Below are 21,092 nucleotides of genomic sequence, written 5' to 3' on the forward strand. Positions count from 1 at the left end.
CTGAGGATGCTACAAACAGCCTCTGACTCATGGCTGCTATGACACTACAGGGACATGCGATCAGGTCACCTGGTGCTGGTCTCCATCTTGGGATACCAGTATTTTTCCATTTACGGACATGGGAACCAAGCTTTGAAACAAAGGGTTCCTGCCATATGCAAAAACTATTTAAGGCATGGGAGTGACATCATTGCTGTTCTTCACTGACTCCACACCCGAAGAGACTCCTGGAAACACCTGAGGAACAAAGACTCAACTAGGGGAAGGGATTTTTATCCTGTGACTGGAACACCTGTGGTTTCTAAGCTGTAAGCCTGCGCAGCTTGCCCCTTAAGAACTTGCAGCCTGATGGTATCATTTAGGGTGAGAATTTGCTAGTCATATCCTATCAATGTAGTATATTAAGCTTCATTTGCATGTTTGTTTATTTGCTGGCTAATCTGCTTTGATCTGTTTGCTATCCATTATAATCACTCATTCTATCTTTTGTAGTTAATAAACTTGTTTTTGCTTTATCTAAAACCCAGTATGTGTTGGAGTTATAACTTGGGGCTGAAAGCTGTGTATATTCCTCTCCACATTGAGGGAGGGGGTGAATTTCATGAGCTTACCCTGTATGGTTCCCTGTGCAGTGCAAGATCGTATAATTTGTGGTTTACACTCCAGACCAGGGGAGGGGTGTGTTCCTGAGCAGCTGGAAAGTTCCTTAACTGAAGCCTCCCCATGCATACAGATGCTCCATCAGCTCTGCAACTGTAGCTGGGTGTGTCCCTAGCTGTATGTGTGCTGGAGGGCTTGAGAGCCTGTCACAGCAGTACAGTGTAAAGGGAGCCTAGGCTGGTGGGTCAGGTAGGTTCAGTGGAACCCCCGTTCCAGGGGGAAACCAGTCACACTCTCCACTCTGTCTGGGTGCCAAAGGGGGAACACTGAGAGCATAGTCCCTCAACTCTCAGGTCACGTGCACAGCAACATAATGACCCCCAGCGGTAAAGAGGGGCAGTTGCAGGGAAACTGCTGCTCAGCTCCTGCAGCCCTCACCCAGAGTATGACTGGTTGCTCTATAGGGATGGTACCTGCACGTCGGCACTTAGGAGCTGTGTGGGGATAGAGCATGCTCAGTGCAGAAGGGATCTTCAGGGAATAATGATGCCAGCTCTAACGAATGTCTGCTGAGCCTGTATGAACTGCAATTTTTATAAATAATTTTCATATAAATTAGTTAAATTTGGATAGATTTTCATGGAGAAAGCAAAAAGTACATTCGTAGTACCAGGGTAACCATCTTGCAAAATTTCAGATTCTGGCTTCAAAGCATGAAAGCACTAGAGTTTCTCAATGAAACAGTTGTTAACAGGAAAAAATACATTGTTTGATCCATAACCTCAGTCTTAAAAATGCCACCAAAATAAATAAATAAAATAAAAACCCCAAAAATATTTAGCCTGAGGCAGACACTTGGCATGGAAAATTTCAGACAGACCATTAAATTGGAAAAGTTATAAGCAACTGAAAACAAAGTTTTATAATTAGACTTGGCTGAATTCAATTTTTTTTAAAATAATTTTGCCACATGATATTTTGAAGCTTTAATTTTTTTCAAGTTACATTTTCACAGTTGTGCAAAATTGTGGGTGCATCAGCCAGTAATCATTTAATGACAGTAGGCAGCTTCAAATAATTAAAGCTTTATAACCATTAAAACAAATTGTCAACATTACTTATTTTTTTTTCTATTCAGATGTTGGTTGTGTTTGCAATCGTTTACAGTCAATCCTAGCAGACAGACTTTTAGCACTGCCAAAACTGATCATCTAACCCCCCAGATCCGATCAGATTTCTGAGACCAGTCTGGGATTTTACTTGGGCCTGGGATAAATTGTTTGTTTTCACCATTAGCTCATCTTGCAGTTTCTGCGTCTGCATGAGGCTCTGTCCATTTTATTGGGCCCCCCGTCTCTCTTGTATCCTTGAGGGTAGCTCTAGTTTGAAGCTCCAGTGAAGTTAGTGACTCCACATAGGTACCGGCAGAGGCGCCAGAATAGAGGGGACCAAGGACCCATGGCCCTCTCACTTTTGAAAGAGGACAGGTTTGGCCCATCCACTTTTCACCATAGGCCTGGCCCCCGAGGCCCAGCACCTGGCCAGGCCGGAAGCTGGAGCCCAGCCTAGGCAGCTGTGAGGAGCCGCAGACCCTTGACCTGCCCAGGTTGGGGGGCCTGAGAACAGCCCCTGGCCCATGTCCCTGCTCCTCAGATCCCCTGCCCAGGGTATATTGGAGGGTCCACAGCAGGCTTACATAATGTATACATTGCCGAGATTTGCAAAGGTGTCCGTTGTAGCTCTAGTCAAACACTTTTAGATTAATATGCTCTGCATTTGGTATCTCTTCTAGCACTAGTTTCAGACTCTGGGTCATTATTTAATTAGTTCTCCTCAGTCCTGTTCCTGTGTGGTTTGCACTGCTGACTGATCCCTCCCAAGCGCACATGGGGGATATGCAGAAGCACTTCTCAAAGGAGAAAGTATTTCTTAGTAACTGTAATTCTTCCAGTATGCTGCCTCTGCAAACTTCTGCCCCATCTCTTTGGAGTCCTCCTATGAATATGTAGAATTAGTGGAAAAACTGATGGCAATTAAGGCCTTTTTATAGCTTTGGATTCAGATGCTCACCTCCAAGAGGGGTGGTTGTGTGGCCCCAGCAGGCACTGCTGTTCTAGATGGTTCTGAGCCCTACAGGATGGTGGGTTTTTGCAGAGGCAATATATGCCAAGAAATAGAATGTATACGCTAGGAATTGTTTCTCCCTTTGGCAAAATGACTTTTCTTGCAGTTTTGGTCTTACAAGCAGCTTCCAGTTGTTGGTTTTTATATAAATGGTATCATTTACTGCCTCCTCTCTCTTCCGGTGTTTACCTTCTTCTGCTTCCTCTTTTTCCTCCTCCTGTCCCTGTGCTGTAGAATGTCAATGAGTGAGGCAGCAACTTGCTTAAACAGACCCAAAATCTCATTAGAGACAGAGTTCTCCTAAAATTCCCAAACCATAAAGCAGGAGAAATTGCTTTTTGTCAGTACAAAGTGTAAACCCAGAAGTGAAACGCTCATTATCAGCCAGGAAGTAGCTTATGTTCCACCATCAGGTACAAGACTGATCTTTGTTGGCTTGTGATTCTGAACCCAGTAGACTTGAACGGGTTTGGATTTGGGCAAAATGTGGTTGCCCATTCCTAGTACCTACCCCTGGAGACTTTAACTGAGTTCCCTCCAACTCAGATTTCTTGTTCCACTTTTTTTTTTTCTTTCCTCTCTAGCTTTTATTTTGAGCACCACTGTTCAGGATGCTGGAGGGTTGGTAACCTTGGCCAAGTCAAGGCTAATATCTCTGATTGTTGGAAGCAAAGAGGTATGTAACAATGGTCAGCCAAGACAGATCTCCTCTTGAGCCCCAACACAAAATGTATTGAAATCAATGGACAGATTTTCATTGACTTAACTCTCCAGACAATGACAGTTGCAGTCCCTGTCTAGTCGATGGCCTATTCTTGACTGCTTGGTGTCCTGTCTCTTGGTTGTCCCCTCCTCCGCTTCTGTTCCTTTTCACATCATCCTGTTTGTTGAAAAGTTGGGAACTGTTCCCTCTGGAATGGCTTCCCTGGATGGTCATTGTTTTTTCCTCATTTTCTTTGTAGTCTTTGCATTTCTCCTAACTCTCTCTGGGTCTGTCTGGCCATGCAATTGAGGTTGTTGGTTCTTTTAAATTGATTTAGAATGTTTTACACCTTGGTTTTATTGCACAATGCTTAAATATACAATGATAGGTTTCCTGAATGGGTTAAATACAAGTTACTGCTAAGTGGGAAGGAAAGAATGCAGGAAGACGACACAGGCATTACTATCTGCATAGTTCATGGACAGAAACCTTTTCTCCCTTTCATTTAGAGTAAAAAGGAATTAGGATTGACATGACTAAGAATACACCATCCCTTTATGTCTCACTTACTTCTTGGCTGTTGCCCTTTTATTTTGGTCAGGAGCTTTGAAGAGAAAATGTATGAGCCTGTGCATAGGAGAGCAATGGTGCTTCAGGCCTTTTATTCATGGATTTTATTTTAAGATGCCCCTTCATTGCCCCTCTACCTCTCTGCATTGTCTTGACCTCTGAGGCTGGACTAAGGTCATGGGAAAGTGCATCATTTTTTCCCAAACCTAGATGTGTCTAATGCTCTGGGATGCTTATAATACTCCATCTTAATCTCCACGATCAGGGAAGGAAGAAAAAAGTAACTTCACTCTAACAGTCCTTGCTAATTCTTCTTATAGGAATTCTGTAAGCTATGTCTGCATTATGCAAGATCACCCTTCATATTCAGCTTCATAAGTAAGATTGACTACTCAATGAAGGACGCCAAGTTGGGGTACACTGTATCAGCAGGGATGCTTAGCACATGGATATTGAGCCCTAATATGTTGTTCTAGATATTCTTAACAGAACTTGGCTTAATGCTTAAATCTTTTGTTATGTTGGTTTCAATTGCTTTCTTCTGTGATCTTCATTTCTAAGGTATTCACTTGCCCATCATATTTCTGTCTCTAATAATTTACTATTATTGATGATTATTTATATAGCAATGTGGGCGTGCATAGCAAAATTCCTGACCCAAAACACTTGCAGTCTCAGTGTTGTGTCGTGTCCTTCTATATTAGCTAGTCAACATAGAACTAACAGAGTAATTTCATTAGCTGGTAGCAATAGTCAGTGCTCAGTATGTTGGATGCTGACATTCCCAGTGCTATCCTAATTGATGGTCCATGGTGGGTGTTGCCTGAGGTTTCCCTCATTCCTGATCCTCACCTTACAAATAAACACAGTTCTTCAGCGGGAGGCGAAGGAACAGAATCAGGAATAGGAAGTGTATGGACTCTGCTACTTTTTCTTTCCTTTATGGTGTTGAATAAAGTCATTGAAGAGTGGACAGGACCAACTTCAATGTCTTTTAATGCCTTTGAGAAAGACAGATGTAGGGTGAAGTTAAGAATAATCTGTCATTGTACCTACTCTGCTGCTCATTTGCAGGAAAGAAAGACAGATTTTATACTCACATCGCACACAAATTTTCTGTTAGCTCCATCTATTCTAATAGATGAAATATTTTAAGAAAGCATTTTCTAGTAAATTGAGAACATTAAAAATAGACTTCTAATCCTTTGGTATTCTTGTAATTTAGATATTACTATAACTGAGGACGTGTGACAAAGCTGTAATTGCATGATATGAATGGAACACCATGGCACTTATACATAACTTCTTGTAAATCATTACTTTATCCTCTGCTGAGCAGCTGTTGCATAGAAGTGTCTTTGTTGCCTAAGAACAACATGATACCTGGACACACTGACGTTCCTCTAAATTTCACATGCAATCTTATCTATATTTCTTGGCCCCCACATAATTCTAGGCAAAAGGTACACTGGCACGTCATAGCTTCAGGGAAATGAGATATGGATTCAGGATACCTATTTCAGTGGCATAGCCAGGTTCTATCATCAGGGGGAGCAAACACATAAAAAAAGGCGCCATCTGACATATCAGATTACACCTCTACCTCGATATAACATGACCCGATAGAACATGAATTTGGATATAACGGGACAAAGCAGTGCTTCGGGGGGCTGCGCACGCACCCGGTGGGACAGCCCCTCTCATCTCTCCTGAGGGGGCTGCTCTGCAATTTGTGGCCCCTGGAAGCAGGCAGCACACAGGAGTGGGGGGGAGGGCACAGTCCCCCGCATAAAAGACAATTGGACAGAGGTGTGCAGGGTCTGTTGGGGGTTTGCATGGGGAGGAGGGGGTGGGGGGCTGCACTGGGAGACTCTCCAATGCAGCACCTAGCCACGCTGGCTCTGTGCATCATGAGGCACTCGGGAAAAAGAGGCAGCAAGAGAGAGGAGCCGAGGAGGAGTGCCCTTCCCCTCCCAGCTGGGTCTGAGAGTCCCTGATCTCACAGAGTCTCAGCACGGCAGGCACACAGCCCCCAGGTAGTGGGCTGCAGTGCAAACTAGAGGGGCTGATACAGAGAACTCAGAACCAGTCAGAGCACTTCTCATGTCATCATGAAAACTCGCTCTTGGAAAGCTGGGTGAGGTAATATGGGAGGGGGTTAATAAATATCAAGGTGGGTAAAGTAATATATTTTATTGGACCAACTTCTATTTGAGAAAGAGAGACAAGCTTTTGAACTTTCACAGAACTTTTCTTCAGTAAGAAGAAAGAACTCCATGAAAGCTCCACAGCTTGTCTCTCTCTCTCACCAACAAAAGTTGCTCCAAGAAAAGATATTACCTCACCTATCTTGTGGCTCTAATTTCCTGGGAACAACAGGGCTACACCAACCCAGCATACAAAAATGCAAGATTCTCATGAGCAGCACAGAGTGATCATCATCACACCAGGGCACTATTTTCATGATTCATCTTAGCATAATGTCATCATCACACCAAGGCAGTAGCACTATCAGCACAATGAGATAAATACAGCCACATGTGCATGCCAAAAATTCACAGTACAAGCCCATTGGGATCCACACAGCAGGATACTAGTGTCAGTTTAGCTCTCAGTCTCGGAGTCCGTCCCCACTAAACTAAGTCCAAAGTTTCAGCTAAACACAAGGGCACCTGCAAATAGCTGTACTAGCAGCAGGATCTACACTGGCACAATAGGAGGAGTTGCATGTCAGGGCACTAATTCCCAATCCCAGTGCAAGGCAATATGGGATCCAGGCACCAAGTCCTTAGGACCAGAATTTGTACTCACAGGAGAGTGGGATGAAATTAGAGAAGTTACAGAAGGAAACTCGCAAGAAACAAGGCATTGACCAAATGTCTGGGTGGATGTTAAACAACCATCACCAGCCATTGTGTGCAGCAAGTGAATCACAATTAGTAACTTAATGACCACCATCACCAGAGAATTACTCAACCCTGGGACTCAGAAATGCCTCCCCCTCCGCCCAACATGATCACAAACCCTTCCCTTACGAGACAATTCAGGTTTCTCCTGATAGGAGAGGGAAAAATCAGGCTACTTCTCCCTACTCCCAAGATGGTGCCTGGACTTGTGTTTGCCAGAGCACATGGACTAAACTAAACACATACTACAACAGCAGATAGTTCAGTCCAGTCTTCCCTTGGGAGACAATTCCATCCACACCCCCAAGAGTGATTGTACTGCTATGAAGATTTCCCCTGATAGTCTCAGTTTTCCTCTCCTGTTGCCCCCACCTCTATCCCTTCCCCACTGCCTCTTCCTTTCCACTCCTCACCCCCTAAGAGGTAGTCACCCAGATGCCAAGGAGGGGGAACCAAGCACACTACATGGCCACTGTCTCTGAGAGGCAGGTGTCTCTTCCTGGGCAGGGAGGGCAAGCGGGGACACCCCCACCCACAGGAGACGTGCCTCCCCTCCACCAATGCCTGTCCTGGTCCAGCTGCCCGGGTGCAGGGGATGTTTTTGGCAATGCCTCTGGCTGAGCCCCCTGCCACCACCATGCAGACAGTCATCCCACCAGCTCTCACAGCCGCCTGGAGGGTTTCCAGTCCCCACCCAAGCCACCCTCACCACAAGAATTACCCCCTTTGAAATACACTTACCAGCTGCTACTGCTGGTTGCCTTTAGTTGGGTGAGAGGTTAGGAGGAGCTGCTGCTGCAGAGCCAGAGAAAGTACACCTGCCACAGTGCCACAAGAAGCAGGTAGGAGAAGGAGGTGGGGTCTCTCAGCTGCTCAGCCCCTTGCTCCAGGAGCAGTTTACCTCACTGATTGGCTGGTAGCCAAAAACTAGCTAAACAGTGAGCACTCACACTCCCCTAGCTAGCTATCTTACTGCCCCCGCCCCCGTCCCCACCAAACAGCTGATGGCTCATGGGCCCCATAAACAGTTGACTGGTGGGTGGATGCCCTTGCCCCCTATAGGGACATGTCTCAACCGACCCCCTTCTTCCCCAAGGCCCCAGCCTCTCCTCCTCCCCAGGAGCCCAGCTTGCTGGAGCTCAGTTCTTTCCCCCTCCCCTCACTGCCTCACTAATTAGCTGTCTGTCTCCCTCCTGCTGGGAGACAGCAGATTAGTGGGGCAGAGTTTATGCAGTACACTAGGGGAAGCCAGCAAAGCTTACCTGCAGGAGCCCAGCTTGCTGGAGCTCAGTTCTTCTCCTCCCTGCCGTGGGATCAGCTCCCTCCCTCCTGCTGGGAGACACAGCTGATCGGTGGGAACAGGGTATGCAGCACGCTGAGGGAAGCCAGGCATGTCAAGCTTCAGAGAGGAGTGTGAGCTCCCTCCACCCCTGGTGCCATGGTAACCCTGCCTAAGGTGTGGCTTTTTTGAAAATGTGCTAAGGGGAAGCAGCTGCTTCCCCTGCACCCCACTAGCTACACTGTTAACCTATTTGTTTAGTTGAGGGAAAGTTTTAATAGAATGAAAGGTAAAGTATAGGGCACCAGTGTATAATGCCCTTAAACCCCCCAGTCTCATAAATGTGGACAGCTAATTAGCAATATTATTAATTTGTATATTTTAACTGAAGTCTGGATCCCTGAGTGCAAGCCATTTGAATGCTGTACTGTATCTTTCAAGTAATTTCAGTTTAAAGGTTAATTTTCATGTTAATTTTCTCACTTGCATGTCTAAAGATGAGCGCACAGAGCAATGCAAAACAAGTCCATGATTAAATTCATTTTGAATTGGAGGCCAACACTGGAGGTCAATTTAAAGATTATCCTTCCCGTTACCATCTGGTGCTTTTGAAGTGAAGAGGAAGAGTCATCTTCTCCTTTTTAAGAAGAGCTTCTTAGAGCCACTTGTGGAGTGGGACCATCTTCAGATGAGAAAGCTGAAATGGCCTGTTCTTAAAGAAACAATGTTCCACTTTCTCAACCCCTGCACTGCCATCCAATTTGTCTACTCTTTCATTTTCCCGTTGGCGTTTTTTTTGATTCTATATTCCTTGGAGCAATCCCATTATTTCCAAACATAAAGATTTACTGGGATTTTGTTAAATGTAACTAGGCTAAGAAATACAATACAAAATTAAACTCCAGTGGTTAAAACTGGGAGTGAGGACTGGTGGGGTTCTATTTCTGGTTATGTCAACTATTTCCAATCTGGCTATCAGCCAAGTAAATCAGAGCAGTAGCAGCCAGGATGGATTCACAGGGGCTGGGCTTTGGAAAAGTCCAGGCTCTGAACCCTTCCAAGCTCCATCCTCTACAGGACTCAAAGGATCTGGGCAGAATTCCAGTTCTGAGAAGCTTTTTTATAAATAAGGCAGCTCACATATTGCCTGTCCAATTAGTAAAGAAAAATGTGAGTATGTGGGTACTGGCAGCCACTTGGGGGTGAATTGTGTGTGAGTTTATGTATATGTGTAGATAAAATATTGGCAAATGAGGGAGGAAACTGTCATGGCTCATAACCACCCCTCCACTTGGTTTTCTCTGTTGTTTGATTTATGGATGGTCCAGGAACGAAATGTTGTTCCCTTGAACAGCCTGGCAGTTCCTGGGGCAGCACAACTACGTGTTGCACCTTGCTCAGGGCTTCTGGCAAAGCAACAGTTTAGCCTGAGTTGGCTCTGATCTTAGGGACAAGTTGGTTTTGTGACCATGTACTAGGTTGTTGAGTTTTGTGGTAGGACCTCCAATGTGCTTGGCAGTGCCATAACAGAAAGAGATACAGACCCGGTCCCAAAGAGCTCACAGCTGGAAGAGACAAGAGATGAAGGAAGGGAAAAGACTAAAACCTAGATCAAGGAGGCATTTAAATAAATATCAGCTATTGCCAGGGGATCTCTACTGAGCCAGTGAGCTAATTTATTGCCAGCATCATGGTAGAAGTGCATCTTGAGGAGGGATATGAAGGAAGAGAGGGTGGTGACCTTACTAGTCACATGAGGGAAGGGGGAAGATCATGCAGAGACATTTGCTGGAAAGACAATGAAAGCTGATTGAGGCTGGCAGCACAGCAAGGTGAGGGATATATAATGAGGCAAGAGTGAATAAGTAGGAACGGGAAGAGTTATTAAGGGATTTGAAGGTGAGGACAAGAAAGGAGACCTTGAAAAGGTTTAAAATGGGGAGCTAAAAGAGGGATTAAAAATGGGGAGAATATGCTCAGGCTGACAGGCAAGGAAGATTATTTTAACAGCTAAATAAAACAATGGCTACCCAGTAAAGAAGGCTAATAATGGAATGATGCAGATTTTATTGCAGAAATGTGTAGCAAAATAATTTCATTCCAGGCATGATTTATTTAAAGGATCTGGGCAGAATCCCAGTTCTGAGTAGCTTTTTATAAATGAGGCAGCTCACATATTGCCTGTCCAATTAGCAAAGAGAAATTTGAGGACATACAGTATGTGGGTACTGGCAGCCACTTGGGGGTGAACTGTGTGTGTGTTTATGTATATGTGTAAATAAAATATTGGCAAATGAGGGAGGAAACTGCCTTGGCTCATAACAATCCCTCCACCTGGTTTTCTCTGTTCTTTGATTTACAAATAGTCCAAGAATGAAATGTTGCCTCCTTGAACAGCTGTCCTGCTTTGATGCCTTGTCATGCTGGGAATTTCATCAGTATTCATAAGGACTGGAGGGAAAACAAATTCCAGTAAACAGAGGCCACTGGATGGCTTGGAGTCAACACTCGTATTGGCAGCAAGGCCAGCTCCTTTGCCAGTTGGAGTCACACTTGATGCTATAGCAGGAAATCTGCACTGTCACTGAAGTGCCTAATTCTGTACTTAGCAGGAATGCCAATAGCTGCAGGGATTCAGCTGAGATGCTGTGACCAAATTTATCACCTCAAAACAGGAGCAAAAGAAGCTCTAGACACCTTGGCTTGGCTTGTTTAGCCCAACCAAAAGAAGGCTGAGGGAGATATATAATTGCTCTCTATAAATAGATCAGAGAGATAATTATCATGGAGAGAGAGGAATTATTTAAGTTAAGCTCCAATGTGGACACAGGAGCAAATGGCTATAAACTGGCCATCAACAAGTTTAGGGTCAAATTAGGTGAAGGTTTCTAACCATCAGAGGAGTGAGGTTCAGAAACAGTGTCCCAAGGGGAGCAGTGGGGACAAAAAACCTAACTGGCTTCAAGACTGAGCTTGATAAGTTTGTGGAAGGGTGGTATGATGGGACTGCCTACCCTGGCATGTGGCAGATCTCTGACTGACTGCTATTGGCAAATATTCCCAGTGTGAGGTGATGGGACACTAGATGTGGAGGACTCCAAGTTACTACAGAGAATTCTTTCCCAGGTGTCTGGGTGGTGTCTTGCCCAAGTGCTCAGGGTCTAACAAACTGATCATCATATATGGGGTTGGGAAGGAATTTTCCCTCAGGTCACATGTGGGGGGGCTGCCTTCCTTTGCAGCATGGGGCACGTGTCAGTTGCAGATTTAAACTAGTGTAAATGGTGAATTCTCTTAACTTGAAGTCTATAAACCATGATTTGAGGACTTCAGTAACTCAGCCAGAGGTTATGGTCTGTTACAGGAGCAGGTGGGTTCTGTGGCCTGCAATGTGCAGAAGGTCAGACTAGATGAACACGATGGTCTCTTCTGGTCTTAAAGTCTATTAGATGCTTCTCAGAGTTTTCATCCTTGCAGGGTAATGGAATCTGTTGGAAACAGAGCATTGCTGTGAATAGTATACTGATATGTCTGGTTCCTTGGAGGTGGAAACTTTACAAAGTTATGTGAATATAATGTTTTTGCAGGATGCTAGCTTGACAAGACTGATTGTCATTTACACTAAGGCCCCTTTACACTGTTCTGGCTCCATAAAGTGGCCTTATAGTTGGTATAAATTACATTATATTTACTCCTATTTTAAGGTACATTTTTATTGCCAGAATGAGGTAAAGAGGCCTTAGTGCAAATGAGACGTGCTGAAATCCTATTTTTTAAAGGATCTAAGTCACACAGGCTCCTTCAATGAGATTTAGGGTTTCAAGTCTTAAGTATTCTGTTCACCACCACTGGCCAAGAAAGGAGCAGTGCCAGTTCCCTCTGCACTATCTTGTCACTGCACATGAGTATTGATTTGAAGTAACTACCATTAGGTTAGGCTCCTATTCAGTCCTTAGCCTTTCTGCTGATTGCCAGAAAGGATGACATTGGTGGTAGTGGATTTTGTGATGCTGGGTTGAGACCACCAACTCATCTCACACAGACTAATACCCGGTCATTAGACATTGGTGACCCCTGATCACTATTGCAAATCAGTAAGAGTTCCATTCATTCCACCCTTAGGTGGAACTGTACAACAGAGCATTCGCCAGATAACCAGACCAGAGGTAAAACTTCAGAGGTAAAACCTATGTTTAAGCCAAGAGCAGGAGCGAGAACTGACAGTTCTCAATGCTTTATATTCAAAAGCAGCATTGAATATTCTCTGGCTGTGTGGCTAAGATGGACAAAAACACCCCAGCCCACCATGATTTCAAACTCTATTGAAACACAAAGGGGTGTACACCCTGAACCTACCTGATGCCACCTGTGGGGCCACCCCAGAGATTGGTGGATTCACAGGAGTGAGCAAGATCTGGGAACATCACTACACATCTGCTGTGATGCCATCAGCTGTGGTCACTATGGCTAGTTCGATGGTCTTTAGTAGACTACGCATGTTTGATGATGATTAATGTTTCTCTAATCCACATACAGTGAGAAGGTACAGTTAGGGCAGGTTCTTTAGATGAATAAATACTTACCTAGCTGGATTCAAATCACTAACAGGTTCTGCATAGTAGTGCTAATATCCTAAGCAATCTAATTCCCTTCAGTTCAATATTCAACCAGAATGGACTTATATTTCCATAAATGTGGAGAGAAAAAATGGAAATGAAAAGCAAAAAGGAATGGATGGATTTGCTGTATTTTCTTATCCAGAGCTATGAGATACTCAGCAGTCTCATTTTGCAGGTTGTGAAAGCTTTTTTTTTTCCTTCTTCTTCTTCTCCCCAGTTTTAATCTGAATGAGGTTTGTCTCTTTCTCTCAATGCCTCAAGCCCAAGCCTTGCTTAGAATTTTGGGTTTAAAGTGAAACTGAATCAAAGCTGTTGAGTTTTACTAGATTTCATGTTGTATATTTGGCCTGGTTTTGATGAGTAATCAATCACAAACTGGCCCAAGTTCACTCGAAAGTTTAGCAAACATTTCTGTGAGCCTTGTTTATATTTAAAATTTGTAGTAACACCTGAAACCACCTGCTTGCCATGGTGTCCTGGGGTTTGTAATTAGTTGTCAAAATGCCTTTATTTTTATGGGGCCTCTTGTATTGTTTTCTCAAAAGTGCTAGACATCTTATATTGGCAGGTTCCCCCAGACACATAAGAAGGGGATACCAGGAACTGCTCTTCTTCTGTATGTGCCTGATCTAGTTCCCACTGAAATCTATGGGTGTCTTTCCACTGATTTCAGTAAAGTTGGATTGTGCCTGTACAAAGGATAGTGATCTGGTGTTATAATGATGATGATAAATTAGTTATGGGCTTAATGCAGGAATCACTTGGTGAAATTCTGAGGCCTGGGTTATGCAGGAAGTCAGGCTAGATGATCTTAATGACTCCTTCTGGCCTTAAAATCTATGCATCTATGAAAAATCCAGATGCATAGCTAGCCAACTATTTCAGATCAAGAAGGGGAATGACTTGTTTTAAAGAGGTTCGTGAGTGTGCAAAGAAACAACACTTCTGCTTTAGGTTCTTGTTCCTAGATAACCAACATACAGATCCTGAATTTTATGTTATGTTGGAAAAAATTACCAATTATGAATCCATTGCCACAAAAATTTTTAATGACAAAAATAAAGAGAAAAGGGGGAGAAAACTTTGTATTTTTTATAGAAAAATAGATTATATTTTTCAGATTTTTATAAGGGTAGCCCCAACTGTGCAGGCAATAATTACATGCCTGATATTTTTGCTTTTACCAAGAATGATTGCTTTATTATTTAGCTGAAATGCTACTATAGTATAAAATGAAAGACCAATTAATTTTTTCATGATTGACCTAATTGAAACAGTATTCCTGTTGCTTGTGGCTTATGTTCTTTTCTTCTTGTAATTATTGTCAGTTACTAAAAATATGGCATCCCAATAATTGGAGTACAGGGGATGAAGGACAGTAGTGGGAGGAGAAAAATCTGCTGAGGATCCATCTAAAAGCAACATATTTAAACTTTGGTCTTCTTAGCTTTTGCAAGAAGTTCAACACCAAAAACCTGCAGTCATTAAAGCTGGGCAGCCTTGCCTGGTTTGGGATCCCTTGCCTTTTAAAACATATTCAGATAATTATTTCATCTTCATTAATTTTGTGCCAGTACAATAACTCCGCAGAAAGCCAGCCTGGAAAATGCATAGCTTTGTGGCGGTTAGGTTTCAACTATGCATTGTTTACATTACTTGCGATGTTAAAGCTCAATGTCCACAAGCAATATACCATAATAGCAAAACACCATTACAGACTATTGTGCATTTTATAAGAATTCCTAATGGTCTCTTGTAATAATTTCATGTAATCTCAGTTTGCCCATTTGTTAATCATTGTTCTCCCTCTATGACATCCAATGAGAACTGAACAGAAACTTTATTTGTACTAACCTTAGTGAACTCATCACTAACGTTGAAAAAATAAATCACCAATGCAAAGTTATGCAAAAATAATGTATTATTTTTCCAGGGTCACAATAGAAGCTACGTAACTGCTAATTAAAATGTTATGGTCTCCATTTTAGAAGGAAAGGAGTTCTGTCTGCCTTTGTATATCACTCACTTTGTATGTATGTATGTATGTATGTATGTATGTAGATATGTATTTATTATGGGTGATGGTTACACGATAAGCCAACCCAAGGTGATGGGATAAGGGGAAGAAAAAGAAGGTACATGGGTAAAATACTAGCAGCTGTAACTTGCTGTTCATTTGACCAAATATTGCATGGCTGGGTTGGGCTGTTTCAGGATGACCCAGATGTTGTGATTCTCCTTGGAGTTGTATTCAGTGTAATTGTTAATTCTCATTTTTTCCCATGGATTTTAGTGGCAAAGTGCAGATATCTTATCATGCGTGCAAAACAGGAGCCACTTTATAAATGCAGAGAAAGTCATTTTAAAAAGCAGATTAGAAAGATAAGTGGAAATGAATGCAACCCTGCTCCATTCTTCTGAAATCTTTGAATATAGTATTGATTTAGGATTTAATGATGTTTAATTAGCCCTTTGCACGTTACACATTAAAAGTGGGTACATACAAGATGCAACCTGGTTCTTCTGTTGGTAAATATACATATAAATATTTATCTTGATGAATTATGCATATGTGGTACCTTATTCCTGAAGTGCAATATTAAAACTGGACACTAGAGAGCTCCTTGTACCAAATACATGTCACCAGTGTGTGGACAGAATCCTTCAGATGTGAATTTCACACATTCCTCTTTCACTTAAACAGCCAAAATGGCTTTACTTTTTTATTATTTTTATACAAGAAAAATTAATATTCTGGGGGAAGCCACATTTTTATGGTCAGATGAATAGCTGCAGTTATAAGAAAACTCTGCAGTTTTACAAGAGTCATAATCTAATAATTCATTAGATAATTTGAGAGAGAGCACTGAGGAAATCAAATGTACTGTGGCTGCCAGTCTGGAAATTATAATTAGGTTTTATTATACACATACACACACACACTGTGATTTATTATTATTATATGTTTATACACATATATGGGGGTCACATGTATAATCTTGTACTCTCAATGTGTTTGTTTAAATTGTCAGGTTATATCTACAGATGCAGGGTGAATTCTAAATAGCTTCTCTGCAGTCACTTTGCTGATAACCTTATGCCTTACAACACATAAGCTATTGCTAAACATTACTCTATTAGCAACTGATATAACAAGATGAACACTGGGCCTGTATTTTTCAGTAGCTGTGTTTGCACTAATAATTCCTCCAGCTGCTTTTAGATGATGAATCATTTATATAAAAACCAAACAAGATCTCCTATGCTGTCACCATGAGGGCATTAATATCTGCTTCTCAAACACTGGTATGTGCAGCACCAGTTGGGTTACTAGATGCTTTAGTGTTTTAATTGTCTAGGCTTCTCATTTAGGGATCTTATTTTAGGGATTGTTTGGGGACAGTCCTATCTTGTGCTCCCGAGAGGGAGGAAAGGCATAAAGATTATTCCCACCCCTTCCTTCTTTTGCTCCTGCACCAAGACCAGCCAAAAAGACTGGGAGAGTCTAGCATTGCTAGAAACCCCAAATTGATTGGGGAAAGCCCTGGGCCCACTCTCCTCCTGTACCACCTAGTGAGAAGTATGCTGCCTCCAGTTAAAGGGTGTAACAGTGGCTGCTGCTGAGTGCACTCCCACAAGTACTGTGCCTACCCCTGGCACATTGCCTGCAGAATTAGTCACCAGGGCTGCACACCTGTAGCCATATGCACACGCACACATGCCTCCCCCACCTGCCCCAGTGTGCACTGTGACGTAAAAGCTGCAAAGGAATTCATAATGGATAACTTCTGTGATGTTCACAGTGCTGCCCCTCACCAGCACAGTTATGTATGCTCAGAGGAAGAATGGCCTCGTGGTTAGGGAAAAGCACTCAGGAAATCTGGTTTCAGTTTCTGGCTGTATCACAGATTTCCCATGGCAAGTCACTAAATATCTCTGTGCTTCAGGTCCCCATCAGTAAAATGGAGATAATAATCCTTCCTTTTTCCCACCCTGTGGTGTTCATTTAAACTAAGCTTTTGGGGGCAAGCGATTCTATCTTACTAGGTGTAGTTATAATGTCTAGCAAAATGGGGCTCTAATATCAGTGGGGGTGTCTACATATTTGAGGAATACAATTAATAATAAGGATAAGACTGGGGCCTGGCGCACCCCAAGTTCCATTGTAGCTTAGCATGTGCACTATTGAAAAGGAGGCAACAGGACTGGTTGGTACAGCGGAGGTCTTAGTCTGGTGAACTGGCATAGTTACCAGAAAAGGTTGACAATGATTTATTTATACTGATATTCCAGTATCTCAGTGACACTTTCAGCTGGATGGATCTGTTCTTCATGAATTTTGAAGTGACAAAAATCTGAGGTTGCTACTATGATTCCTCTTGGGAAAGCACATCAGTCGAAAGTATTTAGATGTGTCTCTGTGTGGATCTGCAGGATGATGGTTTTGTAAGGAACCATGATCTGGGTCAGTTTTACCTGGAAAGCCAGAGAAATAACATTCTGAGTTTTGAAGAAGCCTTCTTTTAGAGCAGTCTGGATTCAATGAATGACAGCGAGATGAAATAGGATTACATTACCTCCTCTTTACTTAGTTTGGGACAATAATAACAGAAAGCCCGACAATAATGACAGGCTTACGCTGTTTTCTTTAACTCACAGTGCTTTGATATGAGAACATATAATTTGAAGATACAGAACAACTTCCAGCAGGAAAAAGCTCGGTGCTGCTCCAGCTGGATTAGTTAAGGGGGAAAGCTTCTTTTGATTCATCTGAAATAGTTGCTTCTTATATGCCATAAGAATCCCTGTCTGAGCTTTGACTGTGCCCATATGCAGCGCCTATGTGCATTCATACACACAGCAAGTCAGCTGAGTGGCAGACAGCCACTTTCTTCCTAGATGATCTTGTGCTATCTCCTCTACTTGCACATGGGGATTCTCTTAATGATAGAAACAGCAACAGAATTCAGTGTTAATTTGCTAAACTACAGCATTTGCAAAGCGAACAAAATTACAAGATATGCTAGAGACAGGGCTAACACGGATCTTAGAAAACCTTGGCTTTTCCAAGCAGCAAGCTCTTGGAAAATTTCAATTTTATTGTTTCCAGGCACTGGAGGTTTGTATTACCCCGGGACAAATCTGGAAACATATTGTCATCCATCCATCAGTTAGTTTTACAGCATGGTAACAGTCTGAGACGTTAGAAGCAATTTAAAGACATTGAAAATTGTAACAGAGTTCTCTAAGTCCGTTCTCAGAATGCCTGTTGAAGGGGATGGTGTGAGGCCCCTAGAAAGGCAATGCAGGAGAAATGTGGATCACAAGAATTTACAAAGGAAATTAAAACACAACTCCTGTCAAGTCACTTCGCATAAGCCATTCTTTTTGCCTCAGCATTTGAGACCATGTGACACACTGAAGAATTAAAACGCTAGCTATGGCAGTGGACTAGGGTATTTTTGGTTCCCTTGCTAACTACATTTCATTTCATCTGTCCAGAGAGTAAATCATTTGGAAAGTATCCAAGGCCTTAACATCTGAATAACTTTCTCTGGAAACTACCTATATAAATATAATAGCACTGCCCATTTAGCTGACAGATGTAGTTATTTCAGTGAGACAGTGCCATGGTGTCTTCTCATCCACTCTTCTCCAACCCCCCCCCCCGGCTATTGCTTTATTTATCTCCCCAAAATATATTGGGGTGTGAATTTAAGGAAAAGGTCTCATTTAATCTCTCTTTTATTTATCTTTATCTAATAGATCTTGATCTATGGACTATTCTTTTCACCAAGACATAATCCACTCTCAAGTCTGACTAATAACAGTTTATGGACTGGTAGTGAACATAAAGTCTCAGTGACATGAATACAAACTTGGCAGTTCAGTTTACTACAACTGAGAATGGATTAATTTCCCATGGCTGACACGAACCTCATGCCTGAAGACTAACCCAGTCTTTACGACTTCATGTTCTTAGCAATGGTTAGACTTCCTAAATATGGAGTTAATAAGAGATGGATCCATCCTGCAAAGCACAGATTTGGACTTGAACTTCCCTAAAGATTGAGAGTATTTGAATTGTTTTTTGTTAAACCCATCTCTAGCACTAACACATATGAAATAATTTGAGAAAGACCCTATGTTATTCTACAAAGGCTCTTATACTGTGCGCATTACTGTTGCAGCCAAACACATTCCAAAGTGCATTAAGTGGGTTAATAACATCTCACACATGTTGTTCATGCTTTTTCTCATCCTCTCCCCTGGGGGAGAATTGTGTGCAATGGTGTATCTTGATTTGGAAGTTATTTTGTTTTTCTGTGTACATGTTGCACTGTTTCTATTAGACATGGCAGGTCAAAGAAGTGCACTATGCACTCAGAATGGAAGGTGGTGAGGTTTGTTTTGGTCCTTTGTTTGTGCGGGAATTAGTTCCCCAATCTGGATGCTCCCAAGAAAGCTCTGTCTCATGCACACAGATGAGCTTTACCCTTGTGGTAGAAAGTTCTGTTGTGCCTGAGGAGTGGAGTTGTCAGCCATGGTCCTTATCCTGGAGCTTTAGATGGCCCTTTAGGTATCCTGGGGCCAGGCCATTGAGAACCTTGAAGATAAGGACCAAGACCTTGCCCTTGATTTGACATTTTATGGGAAGCCAGTGTAGAGAGCAGAAGATGGATCTGATGTGCTTGTGGTAGCCCATGTTGTGGAAGAAATGTTCTGCAGTGTTCTGTACTAGTTGGCGTTTCCTAAGCGCTGATGGCTTCATGCCCAAGTATGCATTGCTACAATCCAAAAGGGAGGTAATGAGTATAATCAAGACCAGATCATCATCTACCAGGATGAGGTGGTGTCTCCTAACCAAACAGAGATGGTAGAAAGTATTATTCATAGATGCTGCTACATGAGAGCTTAGTGTCCATGAGGAATCTAGGAGTACTGCTAAGCTATGGACTGAACTGACCAATTATGTTCTTTAGTTTTCCAGAGATCTTCCAGGTCCCTTCCCTAATGACTTGTGTGTACCCTGAGGATATCTCAGGTTAACCTTGGCTGATTTTTGGGTTTGGGCACAAGCTGTAGGAATTTTTATGGGTCTGAAACCAGACAAATCTTAGTAATTTTGGGGTTTAATTTGTTTGAACTCAGGATGAAATTCAGAGGGTGTGAACTCTTAGACTGAAACTGGCGAAAATTGGTTTGACAGGAAATGAAGTAGGGTAAGATACCTGAATGGAGAAGGGTCAGACAGAGTAGATGTGAGAGACTGACCAACTTGTCTAGTGATTGTGTCTCCAAGTCCGGGACCAACCTTGGTCATTCAGCCCCTATTAGCAGGTAGAATCAAAATGCTGAACTCCTAAGTGTGTACTGAGCCCTGGACAAAAAATTGTGAAAGACCTTATGTATCTCTGGGAACATTTACACTGGAACAACAAAAACAAAACCATGGGTGTGGGCTTGAGCTGTGAAGCTCCAAACAGCAGTGTAGATGTCTGGGCTCATGCTGGAGCCTGGGCTCCAAGATCCTCCCTCCTTACCAGGTTTCTGAGGCTGCAATCCAAGCTAAGCCTGAAAGTCTACCCCTCTCTTTTTCCTTGGCAGCATGAGCCCAAGTCAGTTGACACAAGCTCTGAGACTCGTTGCTGTAGGATGTTCGGGTTTTTTTTTTTTTTTTTTTTGCTGTGTAGAAGTACCCTCTCAGGCCAAATGAGGGCTTGTCCATACTAGGATAAAAAGTTATAAGACAGTGTTAGTCAATGCTATTTCTAGCTCTAGTATACCCACAGAGCAAATTGTATTGTAATATGTGTTTTCTGGTCAATGTAAACCCTAGTGGAGTATGGATAAGCCTTGATGGGCCAGCATCATTGAATTATAGAGGGAGCCCCACTTATCTTGGCTCAGCCAGAAAGAGGGTTACTATGATGTATGGCCTGTGGGGCCCAGGTAGAGAGAAAATTGTCAGGCTCTCAGAAGACATCCAACTTCTTCCTTCTGCTCCCATGCTCCCTAATCCACTGAACTGGAATACATTGTGCTGAATAAAATTGATTTCTTATATATTACAAATTTAATTTTGGCCCAATGTGCAACTCCCCAGATAAATTACATGCATAACTGCATACAACGGCTGGGCTGCAATTTTGATGCACATATAGTTGTTCAATCTTAGATGCTGTATGAACTTTATTGCTTTAATTTTAACTGATCTATTGGCTTCCAGCAAATCTCTCAATTACTTTGTGAAAACAAGCAGCAGCACGTGGTAATGTTTGCAAAGGGAA

The sequence above is a fragment of the Chelonoidis abingdonii genome, chromosome 1 (genome assembly GCF_003597395.2).
Source record: "Chelonoidis abingdonii isolate Lonesome George chromosome 1, CheloAbing_2.0, whole genome shotgun sequence".
NCBI lineage: Eukaryota > Metazoa > Chordata > Testudines > Testudinidae > Chelonoidis > Chelonoidis abingdonii.